Source organism: Puccinia triticina, chromosome 6A (genome assembly GCF_026914185.1).
Source record: "Puccinia triticina chromosome 6A, complete sequence".
In the NCBI taxonomy this organism is placed as follows: domain Eukaryota; kingdom Fungi; phylum Basidiomycota; class Pucciniomycetes; order Pucciniales; family Pucciniaceae; genus Puccinia; species Puccinia triticina.
In genome coordinates this window covers 3,827,007-3,843,822 of record NC_070563.1, presented here as the reverse complement: position 1 = coordinate 3,843,822, position 16,816 = coordinate 3,827,007, and positions in this window count along the sequence as shown.

Genomic DNA, 16,816 nt, shown 5'->3' with positions numbered 1-16,816 from the left:
GGTGTCGCAGAACTTGAAGAGGCTGGTGATGGTGGAAGTAAAGGAGCACAAGGCCCAGTTGCGTTGGCCAGTTGTCGTTGAGAAAAAAAGGGTTGCAGAAGGTCTGTCGTAGCTATATCTAACAATTGAAGAGCGCTTAATGGCTTGTTGACTTGGTGTACTTAAAGAAACTAGGACAGCCCGGAGAAGAAAATATAGAGGGTTTTAATGAACTCGCATGGTAGTACGTCTAGCCTTGTAAGCCAACAAGTCACACAGGGCAGTGTCCCATTGTTTGCAGTGCCATCCGTTGCAATCTTCGACAATGACTGCATCCTCCTCAGCAGTGTGAGATATCGATGCATACAAACGGGAAACTCAAAGGGGGCGATAATTGAGGCAGGGCTTGTTTTGAGGATGAATGAGTTCCTTTTAATTCACCTAGTGCGTGTACTTACGTTCGCAGCAGTCCGAACTGATCAGCATCCTTTTGTGTTGCAGGATAAGTTGACGCGTTGCCACGATGATGATGCGAAGCTGATTATGCATGAACATCGTTTGCCAAGCACCCAAAGAACCCAAAGAAGAGTTGGCCCTGCTTCGCCAGGTTGACTGGGCGATTCTCTGGAGGATATTCTCACGCTTTAAGGCTTCTTTCTGCCTTAGCACAACCCAGTCCAGGTTCTGCAATCCAGTTTCTCGACGACCAAACTCTTGCCAAACACTTGCCTCAATTCTTCTTTTTGTCCCCACTGCGGCCTTTTCTACATGGGTGCGGCCTTTTCTACATGGGGGTTTTCCTTGATCGGCAGCCATCTTGGGCCCATCAAAATTGACGATGGCTCCTAGCGGCTCAGTTTACACAGCGAAGCACAACCGGCGCATAACCCACAGCACACTGCAGGCAAATTGGTCTTCACTCTGGCTTTTCGTGGTAGGCGCAGTTACTGCCCAGGTAATATGACGGGTTTTAAACTGCATGTCAGCTCGGTTCCCCGTGGTCCGATGGTGTAGCTGGTTATCACACTCGCTTCACAACGAGCCCCGTTCTCGATGGGGCCCGGGGTAAATCCGCGAGAGGTCATGAGTTCGACCCTCATTCGGATCACATATTTTTGGCCTGATCCGGAGGCAATATGCTTTGTCGCCCACTTGCGAGCGAGCTTGACCAAGCCTCTCTGGAGGAGAGCCCCTCACTAAGGCCCCGTTTGGCACCGATATAATCAGTGATATATTTCACGAATATTTCACGATTATATCGGTAAAATGCCGATGGCGTTTGGCAAACTGACATATTCAAAACATGAAATAATTTATAATTACAGTTCCTACATGCCGATATATCGGCAGCAAAATCAGACCCACCCTCGCAACTCCCAACCTCGATTATCGACCTCATTGAGTGGATACATCATGCAACACTCCACTAGCTTGATGTATCCACTCAATGAGTGGACTCATATATCCACTCAATGGCCCGGTTGGTCATCGAGTGGATTATATAACACTCCACTTGCTCGATGACCCTCGATGACCAACCGGGTCATCGAATGGACTTATCCACTCGATAGCCTGGTTGGTCATTGAGTGGATGAATACTCCACTCGATGGCCCGGTTGGTCATCAAGTGGAGTAGGTATCCACTCAGTGACCCGGTTGGTCGTCGAGTGGAACATACTCCACTCGATGACGAATCGGGCCATCGAGTGGATATGTATAAGTCCCCTTGAACCGTCCTGTTCATCGGGTGGACTACAATACATCCACTTGATGACCAACTGGGTCATCGAGTGGGTGAAGTGGGTCATAGGCTATACACTATGACCGGGTGGGTGGTCATCAAGTGGAGGGCGAGTTTGTCCATTCGCTTTCTTGGTTGATCGAGAGGTGGGTGGTTGGTTGGCTGGCTGGGTTTATACCAATGTACTGACAAACACCAGCGATATATTCAATTACATTTTATTTCAGGTGAAATAATCAAAATGTCACGGATTATTTCACCTGTGATTATTTCACCAATTATATCGGTGTGGTAGACGGAAAAGTGGAAAAATAAAAAAGTTTTTTTTCTATGCCACATAATTACTCATACTAGGCCTCAAGATACCATCAAATGGACCCCAGAAATGGATTCTACGGCCAATTTTACCCCTAGTCACAACTGGAAGCGTCACTGGAGCCCCTCTGGATTGGAACCTACACGCCCTTGGACAATGGACACCCATCACATGTTCAGCATACCCAGTCACCAGCCTGTCACAAGCCTCAAGTCAAGGATCACAGTATTATGCTTATACACATCACAGGATACAAGCATACATCTCCCCATCAGACTATAGTCATCACATAGTATCAAGTACTCTTTTATTTCCATATTATGATGTCATCCCGCACTGATCCTGCAGTTCAGACGTCATTTATGCACCCCCTGCATCCACCTGTCAACTAATGCAGCCTAGTGTCACTTTACGCAGCCTTTATGCAGCCCTACTGCATGCTTATGACATCATTTATGTACCCCTGACACATTATGACATCATTTGTATCTACTCTCACCAGCTAAAATCCCTCACACTGTTGTCCAGATCAGCTGAAACCCTAACCCGCAAGCCCTCTGGGGCTCCACTTCTGTCTATATAAGGAGCTCTCTCCTCCCCAGTTGTCAGGTGCTCAGTTCATCACTCACCAATCACAGTCACCCCCAATATTCACCCTTACCAATTATAACCAACCCTTATATAAAATCATCAGCTCTATACCTTGTCAATCAAACAACTCATCTTGAGCCAACCTACCCTATCACTTGAATAAAACTTGCCAAGCATAGCTTGGTGGGTCTTGTTGACTGATAGCATAGAAGGGCAGAGTTTGCACCTCCATCATCCCCTTCTCCATTCAGCAAAAAGGTTCTCAGGAACACTTTTGAGTCTTACATCGGCGCCAAACGGGGCCTAACTTACCACGACTGGGTGTTCGGGGGCGAACTTTGGCCGCCCGGGTTCCTGTTTTGCGCGCTAACGGACCCGCGGAACGACCCTGGGAACATCGCCGGGGGCAGTCCAACCCGCGATCACCTGCTGACTTCTGCGGGTCGCCTCCCGGCCGCAATTGACACACACACCTGCATCCGCTTGTTCATACCCTGCAAAGATGGACGACACAGTATCAACACTTGCAGCTCACCAAGGAAGAAAAAAAAACTTCAGCAATTGAATCAACAAGCCTCGTCTTGATAACGGGGTCTTTTCTGGTCATCGAGAGGAGTAAACACTCCCCCCAATGACTGGGTCCGTTCCGGTCATCAAGAGGAGTAAACACTCCCCTCGATGACTGGGTCCGTTCTGGTCATCGAGAGGAGTAAACACTCCCCTCGATGACCGGGTCCGTTCTGGTCATCAAGAGCAGTGTTTCCTCCACTTGATGACCGGGTTTGCTCCGGTCATCGAGATACATGTGTCCCGACGACCAGAACGTGATCAGAACTTTCCAGTCATTGATATGTGTGCATCCCAATGACCGGAATCAGGCTTGCAGAGGGTGGTGGGTGGCGCTGGAGGGGTGAGCTTTCAGTCGGATTGCGGCTTAAACTCGAGCTTAACTAAGCCAACACTTGTGGTGAGCAGGTCTGGGCGGCAGCCCAGTCTCACCAGAGAGGCTTATGGATTAGCGCACCAAGTTCGCGTGAGCCAGAGGTTATATTGAAGCCATTTATCAGACTTCCTCCTCTGGCTTCTACACCACTCATTGTCATTATTTCTTGTTTTGTTTTTCTGATAGTCCACCATCCTCTTGATTTTTCTAGATTTCTTTTATTGTTGCATTTCCACCCCATCATTTTTGAAACTTGAGGACAAGAAAATTTGAATTTCCATCCCATTTAATTAAGCGCAAAATGAAATAATGAAGAACATCACATTATATCGTAATGAAGGATACTTAATGAAAAAGTAATGAGTTACCAAACAACTAAGCAATAAATAAAAACAGTACATAGATTGGCAAGTCCAAGTTGGTAAAACATTGATCGGAAGAACTACGTCGATAAGTCAAACGCTTGTATCTAGCCGCAAGATCACAATGGCAGACATACAAATGAATGATACATCCCCGCCACCTTCTGGAGAGAATGATCACCCAGAGACGCTCCAATTGTTGCAGCCAAATGTCATCACGGAAGACCCCATGCCCTTCAAAGAGGGATTGGAAGATCACACCCGGGAGCCGTCATTGGGAGGATCTGGGCAAGTACTCAAGACAAAACAAGGAGAAGTTAGCTTAAATAAGATCAATAAATCAGATTTTTTTTCACAAACACATACCTGCCCAAGTGTGAAATTACTCCAGTTATTTTCACCAGGTTCTTGGCCGCAGATCATCCTTCCAATCGCCTCCAATAGCGTCCTCGTAGAGTCCCAGCCATTGTCTGACCAAAGGCAACGCCTGCTCACAATGCTGATTTCATCTTGCTGCACAAAGGCAAGGAGAAATTGTTTTGGGGTCAGGCCGAGTGAGTTCATGACCTCACAAATGTAGGTTATCTTTGATGCCTCGGATTTTAGGTCGGCAGGTCGATCGGGAGGCAGAAGCATTCTGATTTTCCGGAACCGGAAGGGTGGTCAACTTGTCCGGTGGCCTAGAGGGAGTGATATGATTGATTATTTTGATCAAGCAATCAGATGGAGGGAGGCAAAGGGGGCAAGTTGTATAAGTTACCGAGTGATGTGAGCTACTTGGTAGCTTTATGACCAATGTCCCCCTTAAGCATAAATATCCTTCTAGTGCGAGTGCGCACGCTCCTTGTGATGTGAGCCTTGAGAAGCAAAGTTCAAAATCACAAACTTCAATAATTTTTTCCCCCTTAATGCAATGCAAATGTTGTAGGAAAAAAAATACTAAAAAATCAAGGATATACAGATGTATTGTGTACTCCAACGTAGAAAGAAACTAGAGAGTAGTGAAGGCGCGGTGACACAAACAAGACCGCTCCCAGCCAAAACTTGGATCTGGCTTACACCAGAAAGGTGTTTTAATATGCAAGTCCCTCCCTCTGGTCGGGGTCGCTTTGTGACCAGCCAGATGCTGCACAGACCGCAACGGAGCCTGGGACTTGTGTTAAGTTTGGCTTAAACTGCCAGTCCATAATTGGAGCTGAGCCGCGACTGCTGTGAAATGTGTCTGCGGGCCGGGGAACACAGGCCAACTGCCCCCCGGACCGTTGGAGATGCTCTTAACAAAGTCCCTCCTCTGCGGGGCTGAGTGGGGAGCAGAGTGACGCCAACCTAGGGCTGGACCCCGGCGACGGGGTTGGAGGGTATCCCCGCCTATCTGACCCAACGGGTTGGGGGACGGGAGGGTATTTTTCAAAAAATACCCGTTGGGTATTGTCCGGTATAACAGTCGGGGCACTCCACTGATTTCACGGGTACCAACGGGTATTTTGTCTCAGGGACATAAGCCTGAGACTACTTTAAATGACCTTTTTCATCATGATTTTTAAAGAAAAATGGGTCTGAAGAATTGTAAATTAGAAATATCTGAATGAGATTGAAAGTAATAAATAAATTTATGATCCTATCTGGTGTTTTCAGTGAGCTTGTCTTTGTTGTGAGGGAGTGGATCTAAATCTCCAATTGTTTGATATCAATCCTTGTCACTTGAGATAAAGGAGGTGCTTGACTGAGTGTATGCCTCTCCACTGCAATTAGTGGTCCAAACAGGTCTAGCAAATCCCCCTTCATCCCCTCTGCCCATCATAGCGGGCTTCTCAAACGGCGTCCCCGGTAAACGCGGCTCCTTCTCTTGCTGCTGCAGCTGGGGAAGGACCCTTTGCAGCCTTAATCAAGAAATCCATTGCTGAAAAAGTTGTAGGTCCGGTTGTGGTCTTCTTCTTCACTCCCATCGGCCATCCGCGCTTCCCGCCCCATCTGTCTTTGTCTCCTCCTTGACTGCTCTTACTGGCCCAACAATGACGGATAAGTTGCGGGAGGGAGAATCCCAATTTTTCAGAAATGTGATAGAGAAGCCGGGTACCCCTATATCCAACCCATTACCCGTGGGTATTTCCACGGGAGCATAAGTCTTAGCTTTTTTCCTCAGGTATTACCACGGCAGGGCTGGATGCTCGCGGGTACCCCGCGGGGTCCAGCCCTACGCCAACCGCAGGGAGGGACTTACGACTTATGTCGGGGTGCTCGCCTGAGAGCATTGGCCAAAAGCCTGGTTCAACTTTGAGACCCTGTAGCTCGCTTGTTGTGCAAGCTACATATGAGGTCCCGAACATCAACAGATGCACCTGCATCTGATCTTTCTTCCTGTCAGCTCAGATTTTCAAAGGAAAAAGTAGAACAGACAAGCAAAGCCGAAATGAGAGAAACAAAAACTTGACCCGCACAGACCTGCGGGGCCAGGCACCACCTGAGAAGACCGCCGTCTTGAGTCTGGGTGAGCTTTTCAAAAATTTATCAAAAAAAACTTGAAAAATGTGATGATGATGTGATGAGCTCAAAAAATCAACAAAGTATAAAGCAGTTTTGGTGGATGGTCTCCCACCCAAATGGTGTGATAGCCCCAAGTCCCTCCCTGCGGGAGGGGTGGCTTCGCCACCAGCCAAACTTAAGCTCCACCCAAATGAGTTACCCCCCGTACCACCACCCGAACTCCGAACTCCGACCTCCCGCATGGGGAGGGACTTTGATAAGTTAGAGCCCCGCAGGGTCTCTGTCTCACAGAGAGGCTTGCCCCCAAGCCACCAATTTTGGCGTGAGAGCTGACAAGCCTGGGGCCCAACCAATCCCCATTTTTCCTTTTATCCACGATCTCACACCCATTTTTTGCCCAATAGGGACATGAGTGGTACGGCCTTGTAGGCTAGCTTCTTGCGCAGGCAGCCATCCACTAATAAGCCTTTTGTCCCCCCAGCTGGCCGCTGGAAATCCTTGCAAAATTACTGCTGAGCTTGCTCCAACAAATCAAGGTTTTTTTTCAACTTTTGTACATCAAGCATGCCAATATAAATATTATGCATTGATCATGAATTGAGAATTGAACTTGTTCAAAAATATGCATTTTCATTCAAGCAGAAAATACTGCTTCCATGCACTTACTAAAGATGCAGAAGTGTATAATCATGGCCAGAATCTTGGAAGCATGATTTTAAAAGCTTTGTAGCTTCAAGACAGTTCAAGATAAAAATTTGTGGCCTATGTAGGTTTGAAGGCCAGATGCAGGGCTTCAATTTGGCACCTGGGCGGCCCATTTGGCTCATGGGATGCTATGTTGGTGTGGTGTTGAAGTTTGACACCAGCCAAATGGGTTGAGGCGGTCCTCAGCGCTCACGCAAAATTTCCCGGCTTACCTCCAAGTCCCTCCTTCGGAGGCTTGCTCTTTGCGCGAGGGGCGCCAGCCTTCCAACTCAGAAGGAAGGACTGACTAAGTTTGACTTGCAAACCTCATTTGCAACACTTAAGGTGTTCAAAGTTGAAATCATAAACTTTTCAATACAGAAAATCATAAAATTTTCAAATGATGATTTTTGTTGTGACTAGAAAGCTTGATTCGTTGCTGATCCCCCCCAACCTCCTCTTAACTCCTGCACACTCCAAATGTGGAGTTTGCCCACCCCACACTACAACACCCCCCCTCAAACTCCACACCACTAAATACAAACTGAATGAGAGAGAGAAGAAAAACAAGAACAGGATCTGAAGAAATGAATAAGTTTGTAGATGAAATTGGAAACACACAAGTAAAATACGAGACAGTAGCAGAAAGATGTAGAAAATTATTTGAAAATCTTTGACATCAAGATCTGGTGAAGATTTGCCCTAAGAGGTTTAGTTAGAAATTCCGCTATATTTTTGACAGTCAAAACCCACGATAGTTTGATTTGATGTTTGCTCACTGCATCATTGACAAAAAAGAAGTTACGCTCCAAGCTCTTCATTCTGCCTTTGGAGGCATTATCATCCGAAAACAACACCGCTGCTCTATTGTCGCATTTGAGGAGTAATTTGGGTTTGATGTCCAAGGATTTCACAATGGGGATGAGGAATAAAAGTAAGTCTACGGAAGAACCAATGGAAATGAACTCTTCCGCGCATGTCAAAGTCGCAACAACTTTTTGTCTTCTTGAACCCCATGCTATTGGACTGCCCAAGAATGTGATTATGAAACCCAATTTTGACCTTTGAAATTCCCCGCCCCAATTAGCATCTGACCACGTATCTGGTTGTCCAATACTTCTAGTTTGAGCCGTTTACTGCGAGTTGTTGCCAAATATTGAACCAAGTGTTTTAATCCATTCCAGTGTGTCTCATTGGGATTGGAGCTAAATCAAGCAAGGTAGTTGACTGCAAAACTGATATCAGGCCGCGACCCTAGCGCTATGTAGTTCAGAGAACCAATCAGGGATTGATATAACATTGCCTTCACTGGATCATTTGTTGAAGTATTGAGCTTATCCCCTGCAAGGGGTGTGTATGTCAGTATTATGTTGGGCTGAACTTCATCCTGGAACTTCTTCACAGTCTGATCAATTAATAACGGCTGGCTGAGGTGAATTGTACCCGGTTGATATTCCATTTTAATGCCAACCAGTTTATCTGGCTTGTCGTCCCATTTCACTCGGAGGTTGTCTTCAAGATTCTTCTTGAGCTGTTGAAGAGTCGTATCGTCGTTGCTGAACACAATCCCATTGTTGACATGTATCCAGATTATGATGACTGAATCTCCTTTTTTGTATTGGTACAAACATTCCTCCACTTCGTCGCAGTTGAAACCCCAACCCTGTAGCAGACCTTTGAAGTGTTTCCACCAGCATTGGCTGGCTTGTTGAGTCCCGCATAAGGCCTTTTTCAGTTGGAGAACCTTGTCTTTCAACTGTGGGAACAATTCTACCGGGGGATCCACATATATTGTCTCATCAATGGGGCTGTGAGCAAACACCCCAGTTATGTCAAATGAATTGATCTTCTATCCATTCAAAAATGCCAGGAGTAGAAGGAGCCGCAGTGTTGTTAACAACGCCGTAGGTGCAAATGTTGATTTCACATCTCTTCCGAGTCGTTGTTTGAAACCCCAAACTACAAATTGCGCCTTGAGTTTCTCCACTGTGCTGTCTGAATGTCGCTTGATGTTGTAAACAAATTGAGTTCCAATAGAATGTTTCCTTTCTTTGTCTTCTACGTCCCATGTTTCTATTTGTTCTAGTTGTTGCCACTCTGCCAAACACACCCCCCGCCATTTGTATTGTGCCGGACAAGTGAGAGCATTTTTTAGGTTAGTTGGAATGTCAGCATCCGAAATTGCTTGGATCTTGTCTATTTGGTTGTCTTGATCATCACATATTTCCTGGGTCTTTTCTTGTCCAAGATGTAGAATTCTACGTGCAGAAGATGTGTCAGGAATGGGGACAGGAGAAGGGATGAGAAATTTGCCCTGATAATCGAGAAAATCAGCACACTCTGAGTTACCTTGTGGGTCGCTGGGTTCCAAAAGAACCATCCGCGCTCATTGTCCTGGTATCCTACTAAATACCTCCTACCTTGCTGATCCAATTTTCGCCTTTGCTCCTTTGGTATGTGGACGCAAGCTTTTGTTCCAAATGGATAAAAGGATGTTGGCAAGGGTTCCCTCTCCGACCAGAGTTCTAGAGGAGTCGATTTACATCTAACATTCAAAATCCAATTTATTAAGAAACACGCACATCTATATGCATAGGACCATAAAGTTTCAGGAAGCCCAGAGTGGACAAGAGTCATTCAAGCGATGTCACCCAATGTGCGGTTCAATCTCTCTGCTTCACCCTGTTGAGGTTACTATACTGTTGTCTAGTTCACTCTCCGGTTGTCCGCTTTGATCTCTTTCCTTCTCATTTCACATACATATTACACGGTCTCTCACTTGTATTTAACCTGAGGGTGCAGCAGTCGGAAGGCCTTTCCTCATCCTTCCACACACACTCATCACCTTGTGTCTGCTCCCTCAGGTATGTAGTTTCCTTGCTCTCTTCCTTCTTTCTCTTTTTCTTTTTTCTCTCATGAAATGCACTTATCCTTCCACACACACTCATCACCTTGTGTCTGCTCCCTCAGTCCATCTCAACAGGTTATAAGCCCAGTTGCACTCGGCGAGCGCAATCAGTCCAGCACGTAAAACTACTCGGACTCGGTGTGTTACATCAAACCACAAGGATCAACTCTCTTCTTTGTTCTACCATACGAAACGAACTCGGCCGCCATGGCCAAACCAGTTCAACATATTGTCCCAGACTCGTCAGACAACTTGTCTCTTTGGGTTACAGGAATCCCTCAACTTCAGGTCCCGGAAGCCAACTCCAACTATCTCAAATGGAGCTTCGTTGTCAAAGTCCACCTGAATTCTATCAATCTCGGCTATCTCCTTAAGGAAGTGAAACTCAAGGCCTCGGTGTCCAGCACATACAGGACATCGAGAGGGCATACATACACCCTTCCGATGTCCGCTCTGTGCCGGACATCAAGAGTTTATGCCCGTCCAGCATGTGCTGGACACCGAGAGGGTTGGGTTAGCGAGGGCCATGATTGCGCTGCAAAAGGTCGTCCGCGACTGCTTGTCTCCAGACCTTTTGCAGCGGGTACCTGGACGGGTACCCGCCATCCAAAATTTACATACCCGGACCCGCACACGGCACCCGCAGGCGGGTACCCGCCCACGGATACCGGGTACCCACGGGTGATCTCTATTTTGGGGTGTTACAATATCTGTAATGTCAAAAGCCCCCGTTTGATACACGTGTTGGGGCACACACAGCCGCTGTGGAACTCCTAAAAGATCAGGAAAGAGCTGTGAGGGGAAATAGTCAACTACACTACTAATAATGTAGAAGAGGCTACAGGTGCTGGTGAGGCTGCCCTCTTGACTAATGCTGATGGAGAGAGGGTTACACTAAGAAAAAAAGAAAAGGGTGTGGCTGATGATTCTCTTTGACTTAGATGACTTTAACACTTTATGAGTTTGAGGTGTATCAATCCTACTGAGTGAGAGAGGAGAAGTGAGATGGGAGAAAAGTAGAAGCTCTTGAGGAGTCACTCTGAGATGGGTAATGAGATATATGCTGGGGGATATATTTCTATGGTGATGAAAGTGTATCTAAGTGTGATGAAAAGGTGCTACAGAGGGGATGTAGTAGAAAGTGCATATAAGGGTGATGTTTAAAAGGTGCTACAGAGGGGATGTAGTAGAAAGTGCATGATGGGGATACAACATCTAGAGGGGTGTTTATATATGTGAGAAGTACTACAGGGGGGTGATACATGATGAGCACATAGTAACAATATCTGAAGATGAGCAGTAATGATGAAGGTGTAATGACCAAGGAGTGTACATGAAAGGTAACTATGTAGAAGATGAAATAATGATGAGCATTTGATAATAACTACAAGAGCTATGAAGGAATGTACTGCTGATATCATATGAAGGGGAAAATGAGTAATGCAGTTTATGTAAGATCTGCAGTCCTATTTAGCTATGATACTAATGAATGATGTATGTAATAATGCTAAGGATATATATGAAGAAAATACCTGCCAAAACTATACATGCCAATAACTGCTGATCCATTTGGAAATCCTAGGTGAAATGAGTGGGTGACTAGGGGTGAAATGGGGTGTAGAATCTGAATATGAATTAATAATGAGGTATTTATGAAGGGTTTAGGTGATATGAGGGTGATAGTATGAACAGGAACAGGGTTACCACACCGCATAGGGGACTTGCTACCCCCTCCTGGGGCAGGAGTTGAACGCGCAACGTACACAAAAGCTGGAGGGCACCTAACCAACCCCTTACCAACTTGTCTAGTAATTTAAACTCAGGATAACAGAGCAATACAAATGTTGTGTTATCCGGTCGGCGGTATTGTAACTTAAACTGTGTTATCCAGTTATGTGAATTGGATAACCTAACTTAGCCACCAGTTATTGGTAACTGGGCAGTAACATAACTGTAAAGGTTATGTTATGGGCAGAGTTATCCAAATTGATGATGTATCTGCCCACCGCTGATCTGGCTAAGTAGACTGTTGTGAAGCATCTCCTTTTCCCTGCTAAGGGACACACTCTTGCATCTCATGCATGTGAAAAATCCAAATTTATAATTCAAATCAATTTCATGCAAAAAATTGGATTGCACAAGTCTTTAATTAATCTGAAGTCAATCCCTGATGTTTCTGTGAGACTACTTGATATATATAGCAAAAAGTATTAAAAAAACCAAGGACAATTTGAATATGATTCATCTAATCACTTCATACTCCTCCATATCTGCGAGATCTCTGTCCATGATCCCTGCTGTCCATTTGTGCAACCCTGTCACCCATCTGGAGTTTGATCAATTTTGCCAGGAGGAGGGAGAAGCATCTGGAGCAGGCATGGCAGGTATTGCTGTTGAAGCTTGCCAGTTGGTCTGTGCAATTGCCACCTGCACAGGGGTAAGGGTGGCCGTTCAGAGGGGGCTTAAATTAACAAGTCCCTCCTTGCGTGAAGCACCAGCCTCCAAAGGAGGGACTGAAAAAACAACAAATTTTTTTGGCATGACAGGTTTTCTCAATGTACATGATTTCATTTGGCAATATCTCTGCCAAACAACTCTGATTTTCTGGGTAGAGGGTCCCATGGACAGGCAAGAAGCCTGCTCATCTATCAGTATTTGTTTTTTTAATTATCACACCACCTTAATTGGTAAGAAATCAGCTAGAAAGAAGGCCTCATATATGGGTAAGACAGGGGTTTGGCCTATCATTCCCTATGAGCATTGTCTCATTGTGATCCATCTGATGTCAGTTTCATCAAGAACACCAGGTACTGGCCGTCCAGTTGGGATTTTCAAAGCTTGGTGGAGAGTATGTACTGCCTACCAAGCTCAGAAAGGCCGGCCTAGTGACTATGATTGGCTGGTAATTGGGATAGGGGTTCCTCAACTTGGGGACCCCTGTCATTTGTCAACCACAATGTTTGGCCAAACTTTGCAGTAGACAAGTGCAGTGGAAATCAATCCACTGCCTCTCCAAGCTCAGATCCAATGACCAGTACATACTTTTCATCACATGGGGGAAGCCCTAACCTGATGACCAGCATATACTGGTCACCAAGCTGGTCTTCCTGTGCTCAATAGGTGGTATACACTGGCCAACCAGATTAAAAAAGCCCAGCTGGGTGACCAGTGTTTAATGGCATTGGACCCAGGGCTCCCTCAGCGCAATGTACATCACTTGTTGACTAATAAAGCTAGGAAATGAACTCCTGAAGTACCATCATGCACTGGTCCTTGAGCTTGTATTTTTGCAGCCCAGTAACCTGTCATCAAGTGGAGGGTGTCTCCACTTAATGGCTGGTATGGCTGGTATAAACCTGTCATTGAGATGAGAATCCCTCCACTCAATTTCCATAAAACACAGTCATTTAGTGGAAAATTTCTCCACTCAATGGCTGGTATACTTGGTCATCAAGTGGAGTATTTCTCCACTCCATCAATCCAGAGGATCATTGAGTTGAGGATATCTCCACTTGATAGCCAAGTCATCAGGTGGAGATTTTATCCACTTGAATACCATACAACCTGGTAATCAAGTGGAGTTTGTTTCCACTTAATGGCCGGTACACACAATTCAGTGGAGTCCTTCTGTGTACCAGCCATTGTGTGAAGAAACCCATTAGTTGATTTTAACTCACTACATAGATCCAACAAAATTTGATGCAGATGAGTATAAAAATGCAACCAAACCACAATTCAGTTCCAGATGAGGCATTATGGTTCATATCTGACAGAAATCTAGTAGAGATTGTGGTTTGGAAATCTCTAGATATTTCAACACATGCCTTGGTGATAGTGAATCTACACCAAACTCAAAGTTGTGCATTTCACTCTTCAAGTATCATCTGAGAAATTCTATATATGAAAGTCATAAATTCATTTAAAAATCAAAGAAATGAAGTCAGCTGACATCAGGGGTCATGCTGATTGCCTTTTTTATTTTAGCATTTTGAGTTTCCTGTTTATGAAATAGCCAATTGATACGTCTTTTCTGAGTTGCTGTGAGACTACAAGGATTTTTCTAAGGTATCAATTGTGCTTCTTTTACATGTGGTATGTAATCTTCTTGGTGTTTTGTATAAAGACTTGTTTTCCTCAGCCTTTTCTGAATCCTTACAAATGTCTCAATAAAATTATTCTCATTTTGGAATATTGTTGCCCATTTTGATATGTTTGATTCATGATAAACATAAGCCATCAGAATTAACACAGCTCTTGTTTGAGCTTCCTTCTGTATCTCTTCACCAGTACCATAAAATGAATTCAAAATGCAATTCTGAATTTTGGTTTCTATGGTGTTAGTATCATGAGGATCCAAGGAGCTTCCCACACCACCTGGAGATAGATTAATAATGAAAAACATCTGTTCCTGCATATTATTTTGCTCTTCCTGATATATCAGGCTTTCATGTTTTCCTTCATAACCCAATGCGTCTATCAAAACAGAATTAAATGCCCACAAAAGTTCAGAAAAGTGCTTTAAATTGTTTAAAAACAAATCTCTAGAAATATGCTGATAGAGTGGGTGGAATTTTTTGAATTTTTCAGCCTCACCTCTACTCATAGCTGAATATTCTATCTTGAGATTTGAATTAAAGTAATTCAAATCAAATTCATGTACTTTCCCTGTTCTTGATTCATGTAACTTCTTGAGACTGAAAATTGCTTTCCAAATTCCTTTCCCAGCTTCTTCCTTTGAATGACAGTTCAAGTAAAGCTGTTTATCTAAGAGCTGAGTTAGTCTTTCAAAATACACTTGATTATTCAAATTGGATATATCTATTAAATATTTTTCAAATTGAACTGGGCAAATTTGCTTATGATGTATCTTATTGGATCCTATTTTCTCAGATTCATTGAAACCATCTTTCCATGGAAGTGTTAAAATGTAATGGATTCCTCCTATTGCTATTCCCAATGGGCTTGTTGAATATAAAAATCCATTCTGTAACTTCTGCAAATGATGCAAGAAATCCGCCTCATTTGCAAAAAGGATAGCCCACTTTGTTGGAGAAATGATCTTGTAATACAAAGCTGATACAATGACAGCTGCTTTAGTCATCAATAGTTGAATTTCTGAAATGGCTCCAATTTTAACTTTTATAGGTGTTTGGTGCTGGGCTTCTGATGATTTTGAAACTTTCCTTTGAATTTCATAAAACAGTTTATCCTTCTTTTCTGTAAGCAGAGCAGAAGTTACAGTTGAAAAAACACATCTCAGATCCCTTCTATGTGAAGGTTTTTTGCTTTTCCATTTTGATGCAGCAATAATTGGCCCCTCTTGTATGTCTTCAAAGATATCAAGAATCCATTTATATATAAGCACACACTCTTTTGCGCAGTCAAAATCCACTTTCTGAAGAATCACAAGATTTTGGATGAATCTTATATTGATGAACCACAGGATGTGAGAAAGCTGTAAAACGTTTTGGTTTATTTCTTTGGCATTAATTCTATTGGCTTGGTAACCTCTGTCTAGAATTTTACTAATGTGGTTTGTCATTTTGGTATTGAACTCTGAAACAGTGGAACTGTGAGCAACCTTCAATTTTTGGTGAAAGCTCTCTGCACGGTATGTTGAAATCCCAAAAATCCACCCCCAGACCATTTGTGTATGTGCTAAATCAGAGAAATACTCAACTTCTTTGTCCTCCTTGATTTTATCTTCTATGTTATCTTCTACGTTGACATTGGATTTCTTCTTGTGATTAATTTTTGCTCCCAATCTTCCAGCAAAACGTGGAATTTGGGTTCTATCAGTGAATTTTAGATCCCCACCAGGGCTGAAACACCAGTTAGTTTGTTCTTGGGCAGGGAATCCAGCCAGGTTTAATTTTTTGGAAGCTGATTTAATGTTGATTTTGGGTAAGAGATCCATCCCTTTATTCCTTATTCTTTGGCTACAAGCTGCATCAGTATAACCTGCCCCTGAAGCGTCAAACTTGACAACGTTTGAAGAAGTGCCTGTATGTGAAGACAAAATGAATACAAAAAATTTAGCTAAAAACTATCATTCCAACAGACTTTGCGCGCCAGAGAAAACACGGGGTCGTGATGTCGCCATCCTGCCCTCCGGAACCAACGAGGGCTATCATTTTGTGCATGGGCTGTGTGTCCGGGAGGGATTTCTCTCGGAGAGACCCCGGCGATCTGGTACCTAGGCGAGCTACCAGAAGCAGTCCATCTCGGTGACCTGGGAAACTAGGCTTCCCTAGTGTGGGTGGGCTGCTTCTTGGCCAACTGGTCCAAGCGGTCCCTCCCGATCCGGATGAATAGCCCATGCGCAAAGTAACACCCATCATGGTTCGCGAGGGCGCACAGGGGCTTAGCGACGTTGCGACTGCGGCGATCAAAAGCCCTGCACACCCGGTCTTTTCTCTCCAGCGCAAACTCCATCTCAACCAACCTTGGTTCTTCCCGTTTTTTTTGTCATGGGCTTTCCACTTATCTACTGACGCTGCAGTGGTGATAGCTTTTTCTTTTTTCTTTTTGGGTTCCGACTCTCCCCAAGGAAAGCAGAGGACCAGTTTTCCTTTTGCTTGAGGTTAGGGCGACATCTTTTAGCGTTCGTATGAAATGAACATAAGCCACAACGATACAAAGTCTTTTGGAGAGCTCACACTTTTCATCCCCATTCGCATTATTCTGCGAGCTGCCCTTAGCAGCGAAGCCTGAAGGAGTATCAGAAAATTCCTTTCTTTTCTTGTTAACTTTTGAGTTATACAAGGGTAAACCAAGAGATAGCTGAAGCTCGACATCTACCAAATTT